The 6,000-nt window shown below is 35.6% G+C and overlaps 1 long non-coding RNA gene across 1 annotated transcript in view; it reads left to right on the top strand.

Annotated features, from left to right (window-relative positions):
- The first annotated feature begins 1,376 nt into the window (after positions 1-1,376).
- The window catches only part of LOC141350347 (uncharacterized), a 73,649-nt gene continuing 69,025 nt past the window's right edge, over positions 1,377-6,000 (top strand). Inside the window, exon 1 of the long non-coding RNA XR_012358454.1 lies at positions 1,377-1,561. This is a non-coding gene — a long non-coding RNA (uncharacterized lncRNA). The remainder of the gene's footprint in view (positions 1,562-6,000) is intronic.

Here is a 6,000-nt window from a genome sequence, read left to right as displayed (position 1 = left end):
GTTTGCCATAGAAAGAACTGCCTATGACTATCCAGATGAAAGCCTTGCCATTCATTCATTGCACTTTTAGCCCATATAACCTATGTTTTGTTATCTTATAGTAATGGTTTTGTATAAAGCATTTGTATAAAGCAAGTTATGGTCATTTAAAAGTACCATTAAAACAATGCTACGAGTGAGCGATCGCCCTGTGGTAATGTTTCTGGTAAACTCAGCAAGAATCAATAACATCAAAGTCCTTTTAGAGTAAGGTGACCAGATTTTTTAAATGAAATCCAGGGACATTTCCCAGTTAAATGGTGAAAATCTCATTAAAATCTCATTTGTTGTTATCTATGAATTAAAAAATGGGGACAAAATGTTTATTTTTTTTTTTAGTTTTCTTTTTTATTGTTGTGGGTTCACTGCAAAAAAATGACTTTCTTCTTACTTAACAGTATTTTTGTCTTATTTTCAGTACAAATATCTAAAAAAATCTTAAAACAAGACGCATTTTCTTGATAAGCAAAATCCCCTAAGAAAAATCTAGCTTTAAGTCAAAAAAATTTAAGTGAATTTGTGCTTAAAACATACAAAAAATATTTTTCTTGAATTAAGTAGTGTTAGATTTTTTGTTCAGCTGATTTCATAACATTGTAAACGTGAAGAACAGAAGGAATAATCCAAAATATAAACATATTAGCCTACACAAAACAAATTCTCCGTAACATACTGTAATCAGTTCACTTCATTGGTTTATTATTTTAATTTAACATGAGTAGTTAGTATCTTAAGCCCCCATAAATTTAACTGTTTTCATATCTTATGATAACCTGATTGATGATAATGATGCTTTCTCATGTGTCTCGTTGTAAATTCTTCATCGCTAAATCAGTTCTTTAGCTCGCGGCCCCCTCTGCTGGTGAAAATAATCATTACATGATTGCTCAGGTCTTGTACTACAAACGCTATGTTGATCGGGGTTTTCAGTGTATTTGCTGGTTGTTTGGGACATGCTGTAAAACGGGGACATTTCCGGGGACAGAACACCAAAAAAACGGGACTGTCCCCAGAAAACGGGGACGTCTGGTCACATTATTTTAGAGTAGTTTATTTCTGATTGCTGAACAAGCAAAATAAATAAGTAATTAGCTTAGTTCAAATTATAGCTAAATAGTATCAAAAACTACACTGAGCTAATGTTGCTGTGTTAAAAAGTGTACTATAATGAATACAATGTTAACGACAGTTAACCAATAAACATCCTTTCACATAAAGTTAGTGGTTATCCATGATCGCCATCTTCAAATCAAACATTTGTTATGAAGTATTTGTTGCAGAGTTCAGTTTAGTCACTAGTCAGACCAATAAACGAACTGCCCAGACGCGTGACAATGCACGTGAGTCCAATGAAACCGCCACGTGACACAGACGCGTTTGAGGGAATTCTCCTTATTAATTCCCCCATTATGACGTCATATAGAACGTTCACTCAAGCGTGGTAGAACTGGATTATTCTATCATTCTGAGGTAAGTATCAGAACAGTAAAGGTGCAGAAAACAGCTGCTGCGAGACACTCGAGTAAGTTATGTGCTTTAATTATTATAATAATTTCATCTTAATTATTTGATTTAATTATTTACCTATGTTAGACACAAATAATATAAATTGTTTTTAACGTAATTTAACTTCTCAACAAAAATATTTTTGCTGTGCACTGGGAAAAAAGCGCCAATATGTGTAACGGATGATTTGTAACTGAATCCAACGGGTTTTTAAAAGCTGTGTACTACTGTCTAAAACGTACTTATGATCTTAAGCCGTTTTTGTGAAAACATACAAGGGGCACTGCTAGTCGGAATTCAGACAGTAATTGTTTGGAGGTTGTTAAATGTTAAGTGAATTGTGTGTCAACACTTGTCTCTTGAGGTGTCTCATCCCATCCTATCACACTAAGACAAACACGACGGCCCAAAGACGTAACTGTTAACTTAAAGTTGTAATTACTGTGAATTCATTTGTGAAATAACACATAACTTTAGTTATTAATCGTGGCCGTAACGTTAGCCAGTTAACGTTATAAGGTCACTGAGTTAAATGTATCATTTCAGAAATAAAATGTGAAGTCCTCTGAATGACAAATTAGCCTTTTAAAACGAGTTATATTGGCATCTGCGTATATAATCAAGTTTTGACGGCTAACTACTGTATGTTGTAGTGTAAATGGTGGAGATTTAGTCAGGCCGCTGTGAGGCAATTTTTCCTACCGCTGGCGGAGCGCGCGGATGCAGCATTCGCAGTGATGCCAGATCCCATTATTAAAATACTCTTTAGACTTTGTGTTTAGTATTTTAGCAATTAATGCGACATTAGGAAATGTATAAAGTGACGAGTTGGTGCAGGTTGGTGTTAGCGATGTCTCTGAATTATTTACATAGCCAATTTTGATATGTTGTTTTTTTTCGTTTAAATATCTGACAACACTGGGTGAACTGACAGAGTAAGCACATTAGTGCGACAGTTTATTGCTGTTATTGGTACTTTAATGTTGAGTGGCAGGCTTTACAGTCAAGATCAAAGTTAGAGAATATTTATAAACACTTTATAAATTTGTCTGGGTGGTTAATAACGCATGTTTCTGTGGTGTGACAAACTCAAAACACATATTTAATATCACTTAACTTACACAGACTTTAAATGGAAAAATATAGAAAAGTTGCTGAAACATGCCTTACATGCCATTTTTTGCCAACAGACAGGGATGGGCAGTATTTCAAATTCATGTATTTAAAATACGTATTTGAAATACAAAATTTTGTATTTTAAAGCCTTTGAAAAAAAGCAAATGTAATTTGTATTTAAATACATTTAAGATGAGTATTTTTGTATTTTTAAAATACTCAAAATACTTTGAGCCAGTCAATCAGTCAGGGTGCTGTTTTCATGCATAAACTAGTTCAGACCAGACACTAGAGTTCAGGTAAGCTCTTAGTGGGCAATAATTGAAATGTTGGAGTGGGGAAAAAAGCAAGGGCCATTGAATTATTGGGTGTGATGTGATTTGTGTTATTATAACTGTCGCAAAAGGAAATTCAAATTCACACTTGCACGTTGGTAGGCAGTTGCACTTGCACATTGCACTACTGAGACAGAGTGTGGAACGCTGACAAATAGGCCTACACTTTTGACTTAAAGGAAAACCACCTTTTTTAAATCCCACGTAACACGCTGTTTCTTCATTTCTGATGTTAATCTGGAGTACCTATAGAGTAGTATGACATCCTTTATATCTCCCAAGAGTCTTTAGTTTAATCAGATTTATAAAAGAAAGATTAGCTTTACCGAATCTTTCCGATAACGTACGAAAAAATGAAGAAGGAGGAGTTATACCGCGAGAGGAGCGAGTACGAGTCATGCAACACTATACAACACGGTTTAACTTATGATTCACTACATGTTCGTGTCATTTATATAATATGCACACGACTATTTCCAACATAAGACAGTGCAAATATGAAGTGCACATATTGAAAAAAGATAGGCATGTTTTCATTCATCTAAGTTGAGGTAAGAACATAGTAAAATATTGAAAAACTGTGGTGTTTTCCTTTAAAGGCCCTTTCACATGTGACACGGCAAGTGGTGGAATCAGCACATAGTTGCTGCTTTCTTTTTAGCTTTGTGCAGTTGAAGCCTTGTTTACACTTTTGCAATTTCGCATGGCTCTACTCTACGGTGTGAACCTGCGGGCTCCTCAGTTAACCTACAAGACTTTTATGCTTGATGTGCTCTCCGTTGTATAATTCTGTAAATGACAGAGGGCGACTCGTGAGTAATTGTTCTCAAAACCATCAAAAAGCAGCGATGAGAGAAAGTAGTTTGCCGAATAATTTGTCAAACACTTGTCTCGTGAGAAGTAACTACGTGGATTTCTTCACATATAAACTGTTTAGGTTGTGGGTCATTTTTATAAAACATCACTTTACTTGAATGGGTGTTCATAAGGCTGACATGACACATTCATAATCATGACATGACACGTGTCATGAATATGAAGGAGATTTTATGGATGTTTATGACAACTGTCATTAAGTGTCATTTGTTCAATTTTATTATTTTTATTGCAAAGATGACATTGTTTGAGATGTCTTTGTTATAACAACTTAACATTAACCCATACATCATAACTTGTTATGACAACTTGACATTAACCAATACAACATAAATGACCACTTTTTACCAGTTATACAAATTGAATTTGTCATTAAAATGTCATTAAGTGTTAATACTCTGTTAAATAGTTTATAACAGCATCATGAATATTCTTCAGTTCATAATGGTTATTTGACCGAGTATTAATAATATTTGACAGAGTATTAACACTTAATGACATTTAGATGCAAATTGCATTCTTGACACTTTCCAGTCAGGTTACAGAACCTTCCATAGCACTGAGTCTGCACTTTTAAAGGTTTTTAAAGATTTATTTTTAATAACTGATACGGGTGATTCTGCTGTTTTAGTACTTTTAGACCTGACGGCTGCTTTTGACACAGTTGACCACACAATACTTTTATCTCGTTTGGAAAATTGTGTGGGTGTCAGGGGAACAGCGCTAGAGTGGTTCAGGTCGTACCTGTCTGGGAGATGTTTTACTGTTAGACTCGTGGACTCCACTTCGTCCACTGCTCCTTTAAATTGTGGAGTCCCCCAGGGATCAATTCTTGGGCCCATTCTTTTTGCCTTATATCTTCTCCCTCTCAGTGTGATTTTAAAAGACATGGTATCTCTTATAATTTTTATGCAGACGATTGCCAAATATACCTGCCACTGGCTAAAAATGATCATGCTCCTCTGACACCCCTACTTGAGTGCTTAAGTGACGTCAAGGCTTGGTTAGCTCAGAATTCTTTAATTCTAAATGAAGGAAAGACTGAAATAATGTTATTTGGTCCCATTAGGACTCTGGTTGATTTGGGCCCCCTCAATAATCATGTGCATCCCATAGCCACCAGCCTTGGCGTCACTATAGACGGTGATTTTAAACTGGATAAACAAATAAACAATGTCGTTAAATCATGTTTTTCCATCTTCGGCTTTTATCTAAAATTAAAACTTTTTTATCGTTGAAACATTTTGAGCTAGTCATGCACGCTTTTATTTCTTCACATCTGGACTACTGCAATTCACTTTATACTGGAATATCTCAAAATGCACTTTCGCACCTGCAGTTAGTCCAGAACTCTGCGGCTTGACTTTTAACAGGAACCAAAAAGCGCCAACACATCACCCCCATCCTCGCCTCATTGCACTGGCTTCCTGTTTGATTCCGAATCGATTTTAAGATTTTATTGTTTGTTTTTAAAGCGCTGAGTGGACTGGCCCCTCAGTACATCATTGACCTCATCCAAATTTATACACCGGCGTGTTCACTGAGGTCAAATGGCCAGTTCCAGCTCGTGGTTCCTAAATCCAGACTCAAATCCAGGGGGGACCGGGCCTTCTCTGCAGTTGGCCCAAGACTGTGGAACGCTCTGCCTCCTCTGGTCCGTGCGGCCCCCACAGTTGAATGTTTTAAGTCTCGTCTTAAGACCCACTTTTATGCCTTGGCTTTTAACACTGCGTGAGTTATGTCCTGTGACTTTTATTATTTTGTTTTTATTTATTTATTTTAAATGATTGTGGTTTTGTACTTGTGTGCCTTTCTATTGTCTTTGTACAGCACTTTGGAGACAAAATGTGCTATAGAAATAAAGTTGATTGATTGATTTAAATCACAGTTGAATGTAATGTTAACCCACAAAGCTAGGTAGTTTCTTAGGTTTGATAATTTTTGTTTATGATATATAACAATTTGTGTTGTATTGGTTTATGTGTCAAGTTGTCATAACAAAGATATCTCAAACAATGTCATCTTTGCATTAAAAATTACATAATTGAGTAAATGACACTTAATGGCAGTTGTCATAAATGTGCATAAAATCTTCTTTTTGTTCATGACACATGTTATGTTATGATTA

The sequence above is a fragment of the Misgurnus anguillicaudatus genome, chromosome 18, assembly GCF_027580225.2.
Source record: "Misgurnus anguillicaudatus chromosome 18, ASM2758022v2, whole genome shotgun sequence".
Lineage (NCBI taxonomy): Eukaryota > Metazoa > Chordata > Actinopteri > Cypriniformes > Cobitidae > Misgurnus > Misgurnus anguillicaudatus.
This window is presented reverse-complemented; position numbering and strand designations above follow the sequence as displayed.